We start from the raw sequence: 21,353 nt of genomic DNA, 5'->3' as shown, positions 1-21,353 counted from the left end.
GAAGAAGATTCAAGTGTCTGAAAATTCTTTTCTAACAGACACCGGGATGAGCGCAATTTCAGTCCTGGACATGCAGATCCTCCACTACACCATGAAAGTCTGCCTTAAACAAGTCAGCACTATCAAGTCAGCCACCAAGCAACAGCGTTGGTCTCGATGGCTTAGTCACCAGCAAGATATCACTGACCTTCAAGAAGGTCTAAGGCAGAGGTCGGCAACCCATGGCTCTGGAGCCGCAAGTGACTCTTCAGCCTCCTTGTAGTGGCTCCCTCTGGCTTTGACCAAAAAAAAAAGAAAAGAAAGAAAATGAATAACAGTGTTTTCTTAATTTAACTTTGATTTATTTTATTTGTATTTATTTTGTTGCACAGTTATCTTGGAGTTTGAGGTGATACTAATTTTAAAAAGTTTTAATAATCTGTCAACTAAAATATGCATCACATCCACGTCTGTCCACACCTTTACCTGCAGGCGGCTTCTTGAGTTTGCGACCCTCGCCCTCGGTAAGCCAACCATGAATAAATCCAAAAAAAGAAAAGTCTCAGAGGAAAATAGAGAGTTTAATTCTCCGTGGACATATTCCTTTGCCTTTAGCGCCAGCAATGCTGTGTGCTTGATATGTGGCGAGAAATTAGCAAACAACAAAAAAATGTAACGTTGAAAGACATTTTCAGAACAAGCATTTGCTGAAAAGTACCAAACTGGAGATGAGCGAAAGAGAGTGATTTCAGAACTACAACGGAAAGTTGAGCAGAGTAAACATACTTTCAAGAAGTGCATTCAGTCTCCAAACTCAGCTACAGCTGCTAGTTTTGTGGCAGCTCATGAGATCGTAAGGCGGAGAAAGCAGTTCACAGATGGAGAATACATGAAAGAATCGTTCATAAAAATATCAGCGCATCTGACATGACATCAATTCAGCTCAAGCATATTCAATTGCCTGTGATGAGTCAAGTGATGTAGCAGCACTGTTATGCAGATATGTAAACTCTGTTGGGCTGCAGGAAGAACTGATTGAACTCATACTGCTAAAAGGACAAACACGGGGGGAGGACATTTGTGAGGCTGTTGTGAGTTGCCTAAAAGCCAAAGGAAAAAAAAAACCCCACTCACCTGGTGTCAGTGGCAACTGACAGTAGTATGAGAGGAGCACAGAAGGGTTTTGTGAATTTACTTCAGAAGTCACTGGATCGAAAGCTGCTGATGTTTCACTGCATCTTGCACCCAGAAGCACTGTGCGCTCAAACAGCATTTGGGGAAAGATTCAGCGAGTTCAGAAAGGGAAAAAAACACTCTGTCCTTCCCTGTCACACCCCTGGACATGGACCCATCCCTGCTGAACATTTCTGCATTCACAAGAGTAATTCAGCCCAATCTTGAAATTGAACTGGCCGACATAGCGGATAAAGACTTATGGGTGTCCAAGTTCAAAAGCCTGACAGCGGATCTTGAAAAAGTCATCTGTCAGAAGGCCGTTCTCGCTAAAGAGCACTAATGGAGTGATATTGAAACCCCCCCAAACCCGACAAACTTGTTTTTGAAACATGAAATGCCATTCCCGACACTTATATGAACATGAAAAACCATTTGAAGTCCTGTCCATCTTTGGCTCAACATACTTATGTGAGCAGGTTTTCTTGAGCATGAACTTCATAAATTCCAAATATTGCTCCCGCCTCACAGATGAAGATCAAGTCACATTAAATAGGTGAGAACACTAGAATCTAATAGGTTATTGCTTTTCAGAAAAACATTTATTTTAGACCCGGAGCTGTTGTAGTTTTGTTTGTATGTTCAGGTGCCTCTGTGCTGATTGCTGTACGTGGCTGAGGAAAACAAAAACAGAAAAGGATGACAGCACACTGAAATGGACTTTAGTCACAAACATTCCTGATTTTATGTTTACTTTTTTTAAGCTGCTATGGTGCTGCTATTTGTTTTATTTATATTAAAGTGGGCTAGTTTTTATTTTATTAATTTTACACAAATAGGCACGCATAGTTCAGTGTTTAATTCATTTCAAAGTAGGCCTACACATGCACACTAAACTTATGTTTGGGGTTTTCCTTCATTATAACAGGTAAAAATAGGAAAAAGGATAAAATTTATAAAATTTTATAAGCTGTGTTTATATGTATATAATCACTCTTTAAAAACTGCTGCTTACACAACAATTTCTCGTTTGTTAAAAGTGCAGTAATCCATATTAGTGAATTTTCACAAAGTAAAAAATTATCACCACTTAATTAATTAACACTTTTTAACCTTCTTTTAACTGATTGTTCTGATTTTCTAGATGGCAAACTCAGATCTCACCCTCAGTGTCATCAACCCAGGTTGGGGAAGGAGGTAGTGGTGTTACGGTTCTCAATTCCTTTTGTCAGACAGTTACTTGATGTTGGGCAGTTGCCTATTTACGTCACAGGGTGGTACTGTTGCGCTGCCTGTTCTGCAGTTGATCTGGTGATTCGCTCTGTTTATCCCTTCCACAGCACCGTAGTGTTGGGATTTGCTCCGTGTAGGACGCCATGTTTTTCAAAGTTTATTTTCGCTTGCTCCGCAAGGTAAGCATTGGATCAGTATCCTACATTATGTCTAAACGTCAGCACTAAAACCACCCATCCTGTTCACTGGTTCATGTGTACATGTTGGGTGAAAGTCCGCCATGTGTTTGAATGATAATTGGCCGTCTTTTTTAACAGTTTGATGAGTTTAGTGAGGTGTATTTATGAGCGTGGCTAGCATGCTGTATATGAGTAGACAATTGACTGTAATCTAGACAGGATGGAGCATTCATCTTTTATGTTTACCTAGTTATTAATTTGAGAATGTAATGTTATGTTGGTAATTTGTTCCTTTCAGAATGCTGTATGTAATTAAATTAGACTGATATTTATTTTCATGTGACATGTATAATTTTTTCTGTTATTTATTTTTTGCTGGGTAAGAAATTGTAAAATAAAACCACTTGATGATATGGTAAAGACTGGCTTTGTAGACAGGGGATACATATTTTGGCAGACTGAAAATACAGCCTGACAGAATGTGTGTCCCCGCATGATGGGGGATACATATTTTGACAGACTGACTGAACTAGTCTTCGTAATGAAAACGTGTCCTTAACGAAGAAAGGAAAACATATTATTGCATTCCTGCAATAAACCTTGACAATAAGCACTGAAGAATAAAAACATTTATTTTGATACACGAGCCAGTTTGGAATGTTTCTTTTTTTTCATCCCAGAGGAATTATACATTGGCTTGTCCTATATTATGTTTTTGCCACGCAATGTTTTGTGTCACCGTATTTTTGACTTTAACACTTTGTGTGCATACTTATGTTCCAGGAGTTTGCTGCTGCGTGTAAAATACAGAGTGGCAAGTGCGTTATCACCATTAAGGTAAGCTTCTTCCAAGTATGACTATAAAAATATTGATTCTTTCTTTGTCAGAACTGGAAATGTATACTCAGGCCTGGAAAGAGGTCATTTTTAGGAGAAGTCACTTTGGCCTATGATGAATTCAAATTTATTGGGGCTTTCTGGCCACATTGTAGGGCACAAAAGTGCACAAACAGTAGGTGATATTTAGACTCTATGAAAATAAAACAGGCTTAGCTGATAATAAGCTAGATGAGCTACTGTATAGCATTAATCAAACCAATAAATAAATGCAGTATATCAGACAACCTAAAAGCTCATTTAATATCTCATTATTATAAAATATAATTTCTTTTAAATTGTGTTCTGTACTTTCAGCAGTGGGTGACAGGTAAACACACACAAAGGGCAACCATTTATTGCATACTGCAGTTAGAACCTGACTATAATTAGCTGGCAATTAACCTGATCAGCTACAAAGTAAACACAAATTATTAAACCATTAACCAACCAGTATCTAACAGTCAATGTCAAACAACTGTATGCTTAGAATTGTATAGATTGCAATGTCCATGGCCAACTCCATTTAATTTAAAGGGGACCTATTACGCTTTTTCCTCTTTTCTGACCTATAAATGTTGTCACAATGTTGGATACTTGTGTTAAACGATTCCAAAGCGTCAAATAATGAGGTTCGTGCATTTGGAAGCGAGCCCCGCAAGCTGTTTTGGATGGCTCTGCACGCTGTGTTTTACTGTCTTTTTTTTAACAGTGTAGTAACATTGACGTCAATGCGTGCCAGACTTACTTATATGGTCATACCCCGGCATGTGCTCTAGGCCTGCCTGCTCCCCCGCTCTGCTTCGGAAGTTATATTGCTGCCCTGAGTGGTGAACTATGAAGTGAGATTAATGTGTTAGCGAGCTATATTGAGTCTAAAGCCAGGATTTTCAGTGTCACGAATGTGGCTCTCTTTTAACCTGGTAACCATGGTAACTACTAAACTCAAAACCTGGTCGCAAGCAGGTTATGTCCAGAGTTTCAAATTAAATCGTCTGTAAAATGCGCTGTTCTTAGCTTTTAAACTGAGGGAGGACGTTAACATCGAAAAATTACTGAGCTGTATGCTCGTAATATCACCGAACGAATCCATATAATGTAAAAATGTAACAGCAGCACAAACTGTCTGCATCGCGCTGTCATGACGGTAACCTCCGTTTGGTGATGCAGAGTCATTTTCCCCGTTTGCTCCAGATCATATTAACACTTTAAATTGACACAGTAAAATAATGATGAAGCAACTACAGACACTTTGAATACTTCTTACTGTTATCTGTTTTGTCTTGGTGATATTGCAGCTCAGATCACTGATTAGAAAATTCATCATCATTTATCACAGCCAATCTTAAATCAGTTACACTCATTATACGTTGGTTTGGTCAAAAACTTCAGTGATGTCCACGTCTTTGTCATCATAGGACAGTGTCAGACAGACTTCATCATGTTTAAATCTACTGTATGGAGTTTTATTGTTTAATGTGCAGTTTTCATGTTAGAATAAACGGCAGCATTAAGACCACATTTAGTCCATCACTCATTTTCTGACGGCATTCTTCTTTTCCTGCTTTATTTGCAGCAACAATGTTGCTTTTTGCCGTAATGTATTTTGTATATTTTCCACAGCTCATAATTATAACAACTTGATGATTTGACTTAAGTAAGGATCGCGATCGCTTAATTTCATGTGGAAGAAGAGTCAAATGATGCAACAAATGCCCCTTTTATATGAACGCGCACAGAGTCTGAAGACGAAAGCCTGGATTAACAAAGTGAGTTGATAACCACCATCATGATACCCGTTATCTCTGATTGCAGTTTTAGGCTTTGTCGTGCAAAGAAAGCCTGGCTGTGTTGAGCTTCCTTCGTAGTACAGCCCCCGCTGTCTACAATGATTTCAGTGTTAGTACGTTGAGCAATGGCTTCCAAAAATGATTGTTCGGGTGTGAGGGAAAGTAAACTTTGTTTAGCTTTCCTAAAGAGGCGAGCACCAGGCAGAAGTGGATACTCAGATTAACACTGTTGGAATTGATTTTGAACACTTTTGAAATGTCTATATGGGTCCACACCACAGATAGTTAATTTTATTGTTTTTGGAGAGTTGGTACCTTAACACTAATTTAGTGTAATAAAGTGTGTAAAATTCAACACTTCTTGCATTGCATGTATGCAGTGTTGATATTAATTCTCTCACATAGTAACTTGTAACTCCACAAGTGTTACCACTAACACTGTAAGGTGTTGGCTAATATAGCTTCTCTTAATTACTGAAAATGAACTTGAAAAGTACAATTTTCAACACTTTTTACACTTTTCAACAATATTGAAGAGTATATGCTTTCGTGCTTATTTATGGTCTCAAATGAGTGAGCTGGTTAAAAGCACAACATGTTGACTATTTTTCTCCCATATACACTATACAGCCCACAGCTAAAAGCACTACAGGGCTGTACAGTGCGACAATTTTCGTCGCATTTGCTACTAAAAATCATTCTGTGCGAAGAGAAATACGTGTCCACTTGCACAAGTGCGAAGGAGTTGCGCTGATATCATGTCTAGGGAAAACAAGGCTATAGGCCACATACGAGATAATTTCACGTGTCTGTTATGAATGGCCTGTCGGTAAATAGCACTCCCAGCACTCATACTACAAGTCCCACAATGCACTGCGTCAGCTGCCGCGCAACTCGAGAAATAAATCAGCTCGCAGTCGCGAAGACGTGAGCTTCTGTCAAACGACAATGTAAACAAGTTTGTCTGTTTAGGCAACTGACTTAGTGCAAAGAAACACAAGTATATGAGGAGGGAGATGAACTGCAGCTCCACCTGAAACCAGGTAAAAATAAAAATAAGACTGACCCACAGCAGAGAGAGAGAGAGAGAGAGAGAATATGGACAGATGTGTCGACTTGATATAAAAAACTTTTTATGATAAAGAATCATAATATTAATGTACACTTATGTGGTGCGCGATTTTTTTTTTACTCCAAGTCTGATTTGTGTACTTTTAAATACTTAATTGCTGCGTTATTGTAAGTCATGATGAAGAGTCCAGACTCTGTCTCTCCTCTTCATCTCCTCAGTGTGTGTCAGTGTGCAGTTTAACCTTTTCCTAAAATACTGCTGGTTCTGTGGTGTTACATTTTAAATCTGAAGCCTGCAGTGCACCATAGAAGCTACAGTTGACTTTTCTGTTGAAGTTCTCAGTGCGTTTTGGCCTTAATGTTAAATTGAGCAGGTCAATATGTTCATCTGTACCTGATGGGCTGATGGGTTTGTAATATTATTATATGAGCATATTTTTTATGCCAAATGCAGTGCCATTGAGGGTTTGCATGATTAAAATGTGCGATATCTTATGTGCAGACAAAAAGCAAGCATTTTCAAATGTAACCCCCACCTGGATATGTGAGCTGAAATATTCTGAGCTTTTCTTTTGTTATTGTTGAAGAAAAAAAATATTTTAAATCTTATTTATTTTATTGAGGAAAAAGTTGTTGCAGTCTGGCTGTTCAAATTCATATTTCTGAATAAAACATAGTCAGTTTTAGACAGTTTAATAAATGTTAATCCTGTTTGGCCCGCGACTTAGACTGTGTTTTAAATTTTGGCCCTTTCTGTGTTTGAGTTTGACACCCCTGCTATAGGCTGTCTCTTGTCCTATACGTCAGTTGTTGTAGCAATGCTTCACGGGAGTTGTAGTTCTAAGTGTGTACTGTCCTTCTCAATCCGAATACAAAAGAACTACATTTCCAGGTAAACAAACCAAAAAAGCGCCTTTTTTGTAAATATTGTTTGGCGGCAGGTGAATTGATGGCAGGAAATACGCCATACATCACAGGGAGTACAATCTTTAAACGTGACAGCGTTTATAAACACAGTATTACAAAGCGACACATCGCCTGTAGAGATGCTCACCTCGCCTCAAGTCAAGTTTTTTTGTAACATATTGTTCTGTTTTGAGTGTTCAATTTGAATGTTCAAGTACGTAAAATAAATAAGAATTGAAAGATCTGCTGCTGATTTAAAAATAAATTCAGTGGAAACGTGGAAAAAAAGTGGAAATAGTGTTACTGCAGTATTTTATCACTAAGAAATAACAAGATTTGTATGCATAGGCCTATGGTGAGTAAATGGCAGATTTTAGTGTTGAACAGTAAAAATGACTAATTTTAGTATTTTTCTCAAAGATGAAACCCTAACATTACAGAATGCATGATTATAATCAGCAACTTTTAGATAAAAAATGTGGTTTGAATGGGAGTTAATTGTCCTTAACGTCTAAATCTGATGCTACACAAAAAGTAATAATGCATCAAAGTCAGTATTTTGGTTAATCCTTGACATATCCAAGACTGATAAAAAAAACATGCCCCAGCCACCCAACATTTGTTGTATGGAAAATATCTAAATTTCTTTGCTTTTTTTCATAAATAATAACAGTGATATCGAGTAATCAAACAGGCATTTAAAGGGTTAAACTTCTCAAAATGATTGAATGTTTAGTTTTGGGGGCAGGACTGAAGTTGTTTGAGAGATTTATGCAGAAAAAAGTAGAAAAAATATGAATCTGTACTTTTTTAATGTAGTTTTTATGGAGGTGGACATTTTTGTCCTTAACAACCAATTAGGATGGAAATTAAGACGAAGCCAGGGGGTTAACATGGTTAGAATTTCTGATCAGTATCGAATTTAGCCAATAAACACGTTAACTAACTGTCCAACTGTGTGTGCTACTAAATTTTTCTTTGTGCTACTAAAATTTTTAACTTGCTAGCACCAGTGCTACCACCTAAAAAAGTAAGCGTACAGCCCTGCACTATGTAAAAGGATAGTCCATCCAGAAATGAAAATTTAGTCATTATCTACTCAAACTTAAGTCAGTTGAGGGTCGGGCATATTTTGTTAGTCTGCAAAACACTGCTGGAGTTTGACATGAAAACAGAGTTGCTGAATCTCCCAAACAATGTAAATGAATGGTGACCAGTTTTCAAACATTAAAAACAACTGGGGAGAGAAAAAACATAAAATTCCTCCATACTGGTAATCCAAGTCCCCTTGCACACCGTCACAACAAACACACCTAGTTAAGACAGTGTGCATGTGATCGAGGCTCAAACCTAAGGATCTAGAGTGAAGATTCAGGCTAAAACATGGTGTAAATAACATTCTTTTAGTCAACCTGGTGTGCTGGGTCTTTAGGAGACTTGGATTACACCAGACGAGTAATATGTAGTCTTTTTTTTTTTCTCTTGTTTTTCCATGTTTGAAAACTAGCCATGATTCACTTCCATTGTTTGGAGGATTCTATAATGCTGTTTTCCTTTGAAAGTCAGCAGTGTTTTGTGGACTAAAAAACTAAACCTGATCTTCAGTTGGCATGAGGGCGAGTAGATAACAACTAAATTTTCATATAAAAAAAAACAAAAAACAAACAAAAAAAACAATAATTTTGTACACAAATGTGACACAAACAATATAGAAAAAACACAACCCTTTTTAGCGGGGTAACCGCCCAGTCATCTTGCTAGCTGGCGAGGTATGCTGGCTGTCTCATTAGCAGGACGACACATCTTAGGAGCAAATTTTAAACTACGCGCTATCCTGATGAATTGGCCACAGATTTTAAGTTTTAACTTCTACATTCTCACATAAAAGAATCTTAAAATTACATTCCATAATGTGAGATGTACGAGGCACTAGACAATTAAAAAAAATAATAAAAAATTCTCCTTGAGCCTATAAAGAAAATAGCCTATGATTTATACCTGGGTCATGTCCTTGTTGCGCACGAGGAAAACCAGCATATTCACCTTATGTGGTTTCAGAGAGGATTGGAGAGGGGTAACAATATTTTCGGCTGCACTGAAAACTCTCTCCGATGGTGCACTTGTTGCGCAAATGCACATGTACTTGCAGGCGACTTTAGAGAGGAGAGGATATCTACCCTGGTTGTCACTCCACCATGCGAGTGGGTCTGCATTGGAGTCGATGGGGTCCTCCTGGAGGTAGCATGTGAGTTCAGTGTCGGCTCAAACTCTCTTGGGTATGGTTGCAGAGGTGGTTGTCCATGGCTTCAGCAGGTCTCTAAGGGTTTTCTTTTTAGCCACTGGTGGCACCGCTGTTTGTGCCGAGGACTACTGTTGTGCAGCAGCTGACACACTGACACCGCTCCCTCCGTCCTCCACGTCTAGTATTTCCTCAATCAGCGCGTACTTTGTCTCCTCTGTGTCATCATTAAAATTGTTGCCCTAATATGTAGGGTCCAGCAAGCAGGCCTTTGCCAAAGTTTTTTGTAGGGCAGCTGGTCTGTACTTTTCCTCGAGAACACTGCACATCTTCCGCTTGATGTCCGCGGTCAGAGTGGTGTCCTCGTCCGATGGTTTTAAAACATCTTCAGTGAGGAGTTTCAGGATGGATTTAATGGATGAGACTGTGACATAGGTCTCGCCAGACAGCAGATCCGTAAATTCAGCCGCTGGCTTTAATGCCGCGTTCACTGACTCCAAAACCGCAATGTCCTGCCAGCTAGGCATGAGATGCTGATGCCACCGATCATCCAGAACTCTTTTTATAGCTGGAGTTTGCTCCAAGACTCGGTCCACCATTTTCTGTTTGGAGTTCCATCTTGTAGGACAGTCCAGACTGGGCTGGAATGAGCGTGGTCCATCATTGGGGTCCTTGCAGAACCCTCTCGCCAAACGACCCCATTACCATGATTACAGAGCACTTGGACCTGAATAAACAGTTTACACTGATTTGTGTTCACATTGTTTTTCATTTTAGCAACGGAACACTGTTTTTATTCATTTATTTATTGATTTATTTATTTATGCATCTATCCATCCCTCCATCAGGCACGGCTTTATGGGTGGGCCTAACAGGCCTGGGCCCACCCACTTATACAATGGCCCACCTTAAATGACTGGGAGAACATATATTTTCTTAACATAATTTTTAATTATTAAAATCAGGATTTTAATATACCCTTAAGACAAAAAAGTTTCCATTTGACAAAAAGACAACATTTATTCGGCTAGTATCACATGTGAGGTCTGGACCAATCACAGTGGGCCATAATTCGTCGCACCAGATATGTTACCCTTGCACATGCACGTCACACTATGGCGGTTGTTCAGCAGAAATGATGACCGGTGTACTGAGGAAAGCTTATCATTGTCTTATTTTATACATGCAAATGCCTTTTTCATCAAAACTAGAACGTCTATAAAATGTAATACTATACAGATAATACAGGAGGTAGAGCTGAATATTCCTGCCTGACTTGATGTCTTCAGATGACCTTCACAGCACAGATAGTTAAGTTTATGAATGAACAGCGCATTGCAGCGCGTTCTCTCTCCTGTTAAAGTCATTGTAGCTCACCCATCATTCTGATCGCTTTCTTTCTCTCTTTCCTTACAATCAATTGAAAAAGTAATCCAGCCAGATCAAATGAAAATGCATTAAAAGGAATAAAATGACAGTTCGCATTGAATTGATATACTGATCTACTTGATCCATAGTGAATAAGGAGATATCCTGTGCCATTTGAAATAAATATAAACTGCAGACTGAAACTGTTAAAAAGATTTTAAGTGTCATTATCAACTGGAAGTGCTAGTCGCCATTCACAGTAAGATACCAGTGATTTTTGTTAAATTGAGATTACCAGTTGGAAACAGTGTTAACTTTTGTAATTAAAAGGCCCATCCGAAGTTACCGTGACCCACCCAAAGTTAAAATCCTGGCGCCATGCCTGCCTGTCATCCATCCATCCATCCATATTAATCAATTCACTCACCAAGTTCGGTCTTGTACAGCCATGTGTATCTACAGTCTGACAGCCATGCTGGATCAAAGCCAGACTGACGGTGGTGACCCGTCTGCAGCTTTTTACTGTGTGCTTCGGTGGGAGGGCTGGAACAGGTGTGTTTGGGTCTAATCATGGCGACGTTAACAGGGGCAGGAGATTGGCAAGCGCTGTGGTCAGGGCTGGGAGAGATGCTCCCATTTTGGCTAATGCTGGCCACAGAGCTACCTGTGCTTCCCGCCTCGCTATGTACGGTTCGTTTAAAAAAACACCGATATTTTTGCATGGCGGAGCGAACGGTTGGGGAACCACTGGTCATCCATTTACAACTTTTGTTTGTTTGTTGTTGTTTTTTACCGTAACGGTCGGAAACACTCTCCTCCACTCTCTGAGTGTGGGTGGGTGTGTCTGTACCGGGGTATGGGTGTGTGAGAGAGGAGCGAGGGGGGAGACCCGCCCGTCACAGAGGAGAGGAGAAATGCATTGTAATGAATGTAATGAAACAATAGCAATGCAAACCAGCTCATTTGTGCATTACTGTCAACTACTGGGCTGAAGTGTGGAGCAGAAGTTTGTCAGCAACAAAAAATGTTCAATAATAATTATGATTAAAAAACAAAAATCTGCAAATTTACTGGTTGCACATGCACATGCACATGCACATGCTGCGGCGAGCCTCTGCGATGTTGTCGGATGTGTGATTCTGGGACATAAACACTGTTTTGAGGTAGCATTATTTTAGAGTCCAGTCTGTGGTCAGGTAATGTACAGTTAAACTCATGTAAGGAGTCATATTTATGCTTGACCACATATCAGTGGTGGCAGAGAAATAGTCCACATTTTTGAGCTCACTCTGAACCGATGCTCTGACTGTATTGTACATTTTTGGCACAGCAGTTTCTGAGAAGTAGGTTTTCCCTGGCAACTCGTATTGCTTGTCAAATTTTTGAAGCAGTGGCTTGAATGCTGGTTTCTCCACCGTAGTAAACGGCACCATTTCCTCGACCAGGTCCCGTGTAACAGCATCTGTTAGGCGTTTATGCCTGTCACTTTCAATGCTGTACTTGGCAACTCAAGCAAAGGCTTCACCGACTCCAAGCTGTTGGCTGGCACCGACATTAGCTGCTGTGCGACTTGCTGTGGGAGGAGGCAGCCTTTCCTCCATAGCTGGATGGTAAACTTGCTAGGTGAGACCTTAAATTTTTGAATTTCCTCGTTTTACTTGGATCTTTTTGCCGCAGATTTTACAAACGGCCTCATTTAAATTAGCTGGTTCCCCCTTTTCATTTGGCTGAAAGCTGAAATGCTCCCAAAGGGGTGAAGTAACATTTGGTTTCGGTACAAGCGCAACTGCCATTGTCTCCTGTTCAACGTAAGGTGTGGTGAGGTCAGCTCATGTGCGGTGGTGACGGTGGCTCACCATGCAGTGCGGTGGGCTTCTGAGTAGGGGTGGTTAATCTGTCTGATTTCCCGATCCGATTCGATTACGATTATTGAGGTCCTGATTCGATTACCCACCAATTTTCGATTATTAACAATTTTTGATTAGCGATTATTGATTTTCCATTTGACAACAGTAACCCAAAATACACCACAAAGTTATTGCACCATTAAAAAAACAGTCAGTTGCTGAATTACTTAACTCTTTTATTGAGTAACAACTCAAAGCACTTCCTGTGTAGTGTAGGTGTAACTTCAGAATTATTTGTTTTAACTTGGCAAAACTTATTGTAGCTTTACTAGCTTATATACTGTAGAACACAGAAATGAACACAACACATTGTGTTGTGACTGATCAAGTTGTACTAAACAACAACAATCAAATGGAAGGCTTATAATTTTTCAGATCAGCAAAAAATATAAATGTGGTGGGATTAGGGTTAAATTTTTTAAAAAATGCACTTGTCTTTGATCTTTGTCTGTCTGTAATTATCACCATAGTTGTGTAATGTAATAATAATGATAATAGTTATGATAATGGTAATGATATTAAAAACATCAAACTTATCCAGTGCTGTACTATGTATATACTATACATGTATTAGATCATTATACACTGTACAGTATAATACACAACTACACTCTGTAGTCTGGTTCAGTGTCCCGCCTACAGCACAGCACATCTGATTGGTTAGAAGTCATGATCAATCAGTCATCACCAGTGAGTAGAGAGGAGCTGTGTAGAAGTTAAGACAGCTGATATTACCAAAGTTTCAATGAACATCATAGTTTTATGATCCGTTAATTTGGTGATAGCATAGTTACATCAGTGAAAAAAAGTTACGGTCTGGATTTCACTCAAGGCGATGTGACGGCATTTAAATCAGTCGCTCTTCACAGAGATGCGCTGCACACAGCAGCATCTGTCCTGTCTTTTCACTGCAGCTCTGCATTAAGATTTCGGTTATTATATCTTATACAAAAGTAACAGTGACAGTGAAACTATGATGCTCACATGTGGTCTGTGGATCACATGCGTGCCGAACCGTAGATGGCGATCCGTTGCACCCCTAGTTGGTTGCTTGTTGCTGGTTGTTTCTCGTCCATTTTACACACCTGCTTGTATGACTCACTCGCTCTGGCCGCTGCACGCACTTGCGAATTGGAAGTGGGTGCGCTCGCGTGACATTTAACTTCTGTTGACCACGGGATAACATTTTTTCAAAATAAAACAATGCAAAAAATAATCGATTCTTGAAAATTTAATAATCGATTCATACTCGTCCATAACATAATTGCGATTAATTAATAATGATTTTTTTCACCACTTCTGCTTCTTAGTATCGCGGTAATTCATTTTTGCGGTTACCGTGACAGCCCTGCCTGTAAAATCTGTCTGTCTCTTATTTACTCTTGTAAAGAAAACCCAGTGTTCGGATTGACTGTTAAAAATCACTTATGATGTGATTGTCTGTTGTTAAAAAAAAAAAAAAGAAAGAAAAAGAAAAAATATTTTATTTGTTCTTGTGCTGTGATTGGCTGTCATCATTGCCTGATGTAAAACCCACCTGTCTTGTGGTTGGCAGCTGTAAAGGGTCTGACTGTTGTAACAAGGGTTAGGGTTAGTGAAAGGGTTAACAAAAAAACAAAAACAACCTTGTGCTGGGTTTGGCACCTGTAAAACTACTCCAGTGCTGTCAGTGGCTGATTTAAAACTCCCCTGTCCTGTGATTGGCTCATAGAAAATTCCCTGTGTTTTGCTTTGCTGTTGTGAAATCCCCCTCTTCTTTTATCTGATCTTGTAAAAATCCCTGTGCTACGATTGGCAATTGTTTAAAAAAAAATGACACGTTCTAATTGGCTGTTTAAAAAAATGTGCCATCAACTATTGGTTGGCTCTGTTCAAAATTATGTCAGATTGGTTTACAAATACGCAAGAAGCTTTTATGGATCGGTCTCAAGTCTCTAGCATGTTATCCCAGGAAACTTTAATCCCTCCCCTTTATCAACAATTTAGACCAAATAACTTTCCTTGATCATAACACAATCATTTACAACACACTGTTGATGTGGAAGGATGTGAGAAAACACCTAGATAACCTGTCTGTCGTTTATGTTGGATCTCCCCTAACGTTTAACCCTGATCTTCCTGTACAGATCAGGAGTTTTGGTCTGAAGGAGTGGCCTATTTGATTTTGCAGGCCTGATGATCTTTGGCTTTGAAGTTGTTTGAGCAAATTAGAACAGATTTTAATATCCCTCACAGAGATTCTTTTAAGTATCTCCAAAATTGTGATTTTACAGAATCTCTTTTAAGGAAAAATTGGATTTGCTTGAAACTGTCAGTTAAGAGATATATTGATGTCAGCCAGGTCTCCCAAAGATGCAAGGGGATCTTTCCGAAATGCACTTCAATTCCTATACGTCAGCAAAATTGTTAACTGATGACATCTGTTGATGTCAATATCACATTGTTGGACAATGTCTTTTTTTATTTGCTTATTTGTCTTAGTTATAATTAGGGGTGGGCGATATGGCAAAAACATCATATCCCGATTTTTTTATTATAAAATCACGATTTCGATTTTATCACAATCTTACATGTATTTATATTATGTATTATGCTATGTATTTAGATTTACATTTCCTGTTTTACCTCTACTTTGTACTTTTTTTTTCAAGTACAAAGGTAAAAGTAAAGGTAGTAATGTCTGCAGAAACCACAAACAGAAGATGGAACTAACTCTTTTAACTGAAACATTCACCAGAATGTTTTGTTAACATGTTAAAATCACAACGTTTCTCTTCTGGAGCAGGACGCTCCCAGACCCCCAGAGGACAGGGGACTGGTTTACCAACATGCCACCTTTTTCTCCTCTTATGAGTTTGCAGGTCTGTATTTAGTCATCAAAAAATACCAATAAGAATACCATTAAAGTACAACAACAGCAATAAAAATGTTGATTTTTCAAAAAAGGAAACAATAACATACAAGATTTTTAAATTGTAATTAAGTAAAAATACGAACACCACAATGTAAAAATAAGTAAAGAATGTGAGTATTTTTTCTATCACAGCAGGTCAGTGATCAGTGTTTCAGTGACTCTCTGTGGATCAGTCAATAGTGTTTTATTTATGGCGGCCCGCCACATTAAAAACGTCGACAACACGACATGACTTTCTATTTTCGGAGCTGCGCACCTTTTTCGCTTGTGTCTAGAAGATAAGTCTTTATTTGCGCAACTCTCGCGAGATTTGTGTCCGTTACTCACGCGATCTTTCGCGGGTTTTAGGTTCCCTTCTAGACACGACCCTCTCTCTCTCTCTCTCTCTCTCTCTCTCTCTCTCTCTCTCTCTGTCAAACTAATGACAGCAGACTGTTTGTAAACAGCATGATGTTACACTCTGCAGTGTTTCACACAAAGACTTTATTTGTGTGGACACCCAGGTTTGGTTTGTGACCTGTGTTGGTATTTTTATTTTTTTAATCAGTCTGAGAGGACGACGGTATAAGTGATTGATTAGTGATCAGTCTGTCCTCCTCTCCTCCCTCACCTGTTCACTCTGCTGTGAGAAAGTCTGAAAGTTTCTCACAGAGAAACACAGACTCTCCTGTTTTATGTATAGGGGTCCTTATACAGTTGTTTAATTTTATAAGTGCATCTGGTTGGTGTCGATGTCATCACGTTAGTTTCGACTGTTGTAATAAACTCTGTCATTAACAACCGTGTCCTCCACACGCAGCTTCTCTGCAATTGGTCTGTATGTTTCCTGATCAGCTAAAGAAGCGCTGGAGGGACTACAAAAGTTGCGCCAGTTAAAATAGAAGCGTCCCGTCAGATTTTAAAATCTCTTAATAATTTGTTGGTTATAGGTCCGGGTCCGTATAGGACGGCGTCTGGGTCTGGACTCGGACCACGGTCCGCCTGTTAGGGACCCCTGACCTAGACGATCCATACGATCTCCGCACTTTGGCAGGTCGTCTACACGTTCTAATCCTTCACGATCTAATATCGTCATATCGCACACCCCTAGTCATAATATTGTGCAGCATTTGTTCTTTTTGTGTTTTATTTTTTGTATGGATAATATATTATGTTTATGTGTTGTTTATGTTGGTTGATCTTGGTTGTTTATACATGTATATGTTTTAGTTATAAAGTCTCATAAAAAGAAAAGAAAAAATAGGGTGGAAATTAGACATATTTTAAAAATATGACACTATTATCATTATTCCAATATGCTTTATTTGTCTGTTTTGCAGGATTATGATTGAATAAAATATTGAAATTTTATAAGACAAGTTTTTATCTGTAATTTTTGGTAAGTCAATCATTAGGTGCTGCCCCTTATGGGAATGCATTTACTGCTACACTGCACTTTTATATTAAGATAAAAACATGACATAGTAGAGCTTCACTACTTACAGTGTTGACCACATGCTTGGAATAATAATGTCTTCTTTACAGTTTTTGTAAATGTTCTGTGCATCAGCCAAGTCACATTATCTGTCAGTCAGTGGCCATAAGTAATAGACTCTAGGGACACACAATTACAGATTCATTGTTTACAGTAAACTGTCTGTTATCCCTAAAAATAACACAAATTGTTTTGGCATGTAGTTTTGACATTTTTGAAGACCGCTCCCACTCCTTTTGGAGCTCAATATTTATTGTCTTTATTGTCTTTTGGCCTCAATGTATATTGATTTCTATATTCTGATATATGTACAATTTCAAGTGGTCACACATGCTTAATCAGACCAACAAACGGCATGTTTATGTCTTTACTTTCAGAAGTTGGGGGTGCACTTCTTGTTGCAACAGATATTATGTTTATTGCTCTCTTCATGTTTGCGTTAAATACACTTGAGGTGCACCTGTAATTGCAGGTCCTCACCACAACATCTCACTGAAAGCCATGTATCTTTCCTCTGAATATTATTCACAAACATTCTAAAAAATGAAAAAAAAGGGACAGAAACTTTTATCTTGGTGAGGAGGTGTGGTTGACCCTGTTGCTAGGTATTGTAATACACGGTACTTTGTGTATCACTTAATTAAACTTTAGAAGGGCTGTGGGTGAAGAAGGAGCACGAGGAGAGCTTCGACTGTTTTCACTTGATCCACTTTTATTAATTTGTGCCTGGAGGAACGTAGGACAACTCATTACTGACAACCAATATGACATTTCACCTCTAACATATCACTCCGCCAATCTTGATCACAACTCATATTACCTGCACATAAGGTGCGCCACATTATATAGGTCCAGATTAAACATTAACAGCAGAATACAACTGTAATTACCACTAATCAAATTATGTGGACACAAAATAATGAACAGTGAAAAATAAGAGAATCTACTGAATATATCCTCACAAAATAAATCTCATCTTACAGTATTTAATTTAATTTATTTAATTTAGTCTCTATTAGGGCTGAACAATTAATCAAAATTTTGTCACAATTGCAATATGTTCTGCTGCAAATTTCAAATCGCAGGATGCGCAACATTTTTGAAAGGCAAAGTGAAGGTCGAAACAGAACAAACAAAAGATACAGTAACACACAAATTACTACGTACTTTGCTGTATCAATTCAAAGATTTCATGAGATGATCACAAAGTAACGATGGGCTTGTCCTTTGCCACAACTCGTTGCATTCATGCCAAATTTGCCAGTGAGACTGAACTATCAGGTTATTTCTGTGTTTTTGGATTGTTTCTTTTTTTTCATCCCAGAGGAATTATATATTTGCTTGTCCTATATTATGATTTTGCCACGCAATGTTTTGTGTTTTTCACTTTAACACTTTGTGTGCATACTTATGTTCCAGGAGTTTGCTGCTGCGTGTAAAATGCAGAGTGGCAAGTGTGTTATCACCATTAAGGTAAGCTTCTACCATGTGATGTAGCTTAAGTATGACTATAAAAATATTGGTTCTTTCTTTGTCAGAACAGGCTATTGGCAACCTATACTCAGGCCTGGAATGAGGTCATTTTTAGGAGAAGTCACTTTGGCCTATGATGAATTCAAATTTATTGGGGCTTTCTGGCCACATTGTAGGGCACAAAAGTGCACAAACAGTAGGTGATAATTACACTGTATATAGATGAAACAGTTTTAGCTGATAATTAGCTAGATGAGCTACTGTAAATAACCAACACAAACACACATTATTAGACTGCAAACCATTAATCAAACCAATAAATAAATGCAGTCAATCAGACAATTTAAAAGCTAATTTTATGTTTCACTAGTATAAAAGTATCAGTTCTTTTTATTGTGTTGTGTACCTTCAGTAGTGAGTGACAGGTAAACACACACAAAGGGCAACCATTTATTACATACTGCAGTTAGAAACTGACAGTAATTAGCTGATAATTAACCTGATCAGCCACAAAGTAATTGATACACAAATTATTAAACCATTAACGAACCAACATGATGAGACCAACTGTATGATTAGAACTGTGTCGAATTCCAATGTCCATGGCCAATTCCACTCTATTTAAAGTCTGACCTTTGCAACATCTCACTGAAAGCCATGTATCTCTCCTCTGAATATCTGGAGCAGTACTCACAAACATTCTAAAAAATGAAGAAAAAAAAAAAAGGAGGAGGGACAGAAACTTTTATCCTGGTGAGGAGGTGTGGTTGACACTGTTGCTGGGTATGACTTATTCTTTTAAAAGGTGTGATTGGTTGATCCAAAAAATAGGACAGATAGAATTTAGTCTCTATTGGGGCTGAACAATTAATCAAAATTTTGTCACAATTTCAATATGTTCTGCTGCAATTTTTCAAATCACAGGATGCACAACATTTTTTAAAGGCAAAATGAAGGTCAAAATACCATTTTAAATTAAATGTTGTGGCGCTGCAGAGGTGTACTGGCCAACACATCATTCTCTAGTTTAGTGCAGATTCCTGAAATTAACAGATCATAATCATTTTAATGTGTTTTTCAACTGAGAATAAAGATAAGATAAATATAAAGATAAAAAATATCCTTTCCTCCAATATTGCAAATCCTATTGCAAAAATCTTTGATGGACGGACGGACGCACGGACTCAGCTACGGCCGGACAACCGGAGAACAGTATGCCTCCGGCCCGGCACCTTCGGCAGGCAGAGGCATAATTATGAACACTATTTAACCCTCAATAACACCCGTGGACATTTTTGTCCTTTTGGATTTTAATTTTTCCATCATTTTGGCTGTGTTAATGCATATTGCATACACTTTGGTCATGTTGTGTATTTTTGTGTTAATTTAGACACTTAAACTTCATATGCTATGATATCTCTAAAATAAACTGTGTAATGAAAATGCTCCCCAATTTACATCCAGAAAATATTTTTGTCCCCTTGACTACTGGCAAAACTGCGATTTTTGATCCCATTGCCATTGGAGCATAAAAGCATGTTTGGGTTTTTTTTTGGCTCTCATCCTGCAGTCTTCAAAGTTGTTTTTGTATGTCTGCTGTTAAAAGTTCAAAGTCCCTCAATAATCCACAGTCAAACATTCACTCATTCATCTCATTCATGTAAACAGACAGCTGCATGAAGGACACAGGTGCAAGAAAAACAGAAAAACACAAAGTCTGAGAGTCCATGAGTTTACACACACACAAAGTCTCTCTCTCGCTCTCTCTCTCTCTCTCTCTCTCTCTCTCTCTCTCTCTCTCTGACTCTCTCTGTGTGTGTAGCTGTTATCAGTGGTCAGTTTGTCTGCTGCGCACATGACGTGACCATCGTGCAGAACTCGTGTGTAACAATGACGGGCACAGAATCGGATATGTGACGCTGACCGGCCGGTCACCGGTCAGGGCAGGTCATGCTGAAAACCGGCTGGTTCCGGTCGATCGGTGCATCCCTAATATGTGCTGTACTTATTAAGGAATGCACAAGGGTTAAGATAATATATTTTGAATAAATTGTAAGCCATACTGTAAAAGTAGCCTACAAAATATAGCAGTAGCTATTAGGGATGGGCATCAAGACCCGGTTTTATTTTAGAACCAGTTCCAAAATTACGATTACTCCAGAATCATTAAGAATTGAGATTTCCAATTCCACTATTAATTCCCATGTGCAAATTTAATGCGTCTGAAGTCACAGACTCAAACTTTTCCCGACTTGGTTTTTGTTTTCTCTGCACCTGGGTCCTTGATACACATGTATGCATTACACGGAGTGCACATGTGATTGATGTTATCGAGTGGCTTTGAACTTACCTACATCAGCATTAAGCTCACATTGTATTTCTGTGGTTCACATCCACATGAAGCAGAGTGAATGCAAACATGCAATGAAGACCACTAACTCATATAGTTTTACCCCTACAAAGATGCACACATGTACACACACACACGCACACACACCACATAGCGGGTGAGGGAGGTACCCATCACCTGTTCAGGCCCAGATTCTTTAACTTGCTGATGAGCCTGAAGGGCCCTATGGTGTTACACCCTGAACTGTAGTCCACAAACAGCACTCTCACATATGTAATATGATAATTTTCTTTTTTTTCAATAACAGGACAAGCTGTGGCATGTAGCAAGAACAAAGCACAGAAGAGGGGGCTATGCACCAGGGGCTATGCAGTAAGGACTTAAGTGTTGCATATGGGGCATGTGCACTACCAGGTAAGCA

The 21,353-nt window shown here is 38.7% G+C and overlaps 1 long non-coding RNA gene and 1 pseudogene across 1 annotated transcript in view; one reads left to right on the top strand and one right to left on the bottom strand.

The window, feature by feature from the left end:
- Positions 1–9,251: 9,251 nt before the first annotated feature.
- LOC146307154 (E3 SUMO-protein ligase ZBED1-like) lies at positions 9,252–12,369 on the bottom strand (annotated as a pseudogene).
- An 8,843-nt stretch (positions 12,370–21,212) lies between these two features.
- The window catches only part of LOC146307153 (uncharacterized), a 65,221-nt gene continuing 65,080 nt past the window's right edge, over positions 21,213–21,353 (top strand). Inside the window, exon 1 of the long non-coding RNA XR_014772757.1 lies at positions 21,213–21,346. This is a non-coding gene — a long non-coding RNA (uncharacterized LOC146307153). The remainder of the gene's footprint in view (positions 21,347–21,353) is intronic.

The sequence above is a fragment of the Lutjanus erythropterus genome, chromosome 21, assembly GCF_056507025.1.
Source record: "Lutjanus erythropterus isolate fLutEry1 chromosome 21, fLutEry1.hap2, whole genome shotgun sequence".
In the NCBI taxonomy this organism is placed as follows: domain Eukaryota; kingdom Metazoa; phylum Chordata; class Actinopteri; order Lutjaniformes; family Lutjanidae; genus Lutjanus; species Lutjanus erythropterus.
The sequence above is the reverse complement of the archived record's forward strand: the minus strand, read 5'-3'. Positions and strand labels throughout refer to the sequence as shown.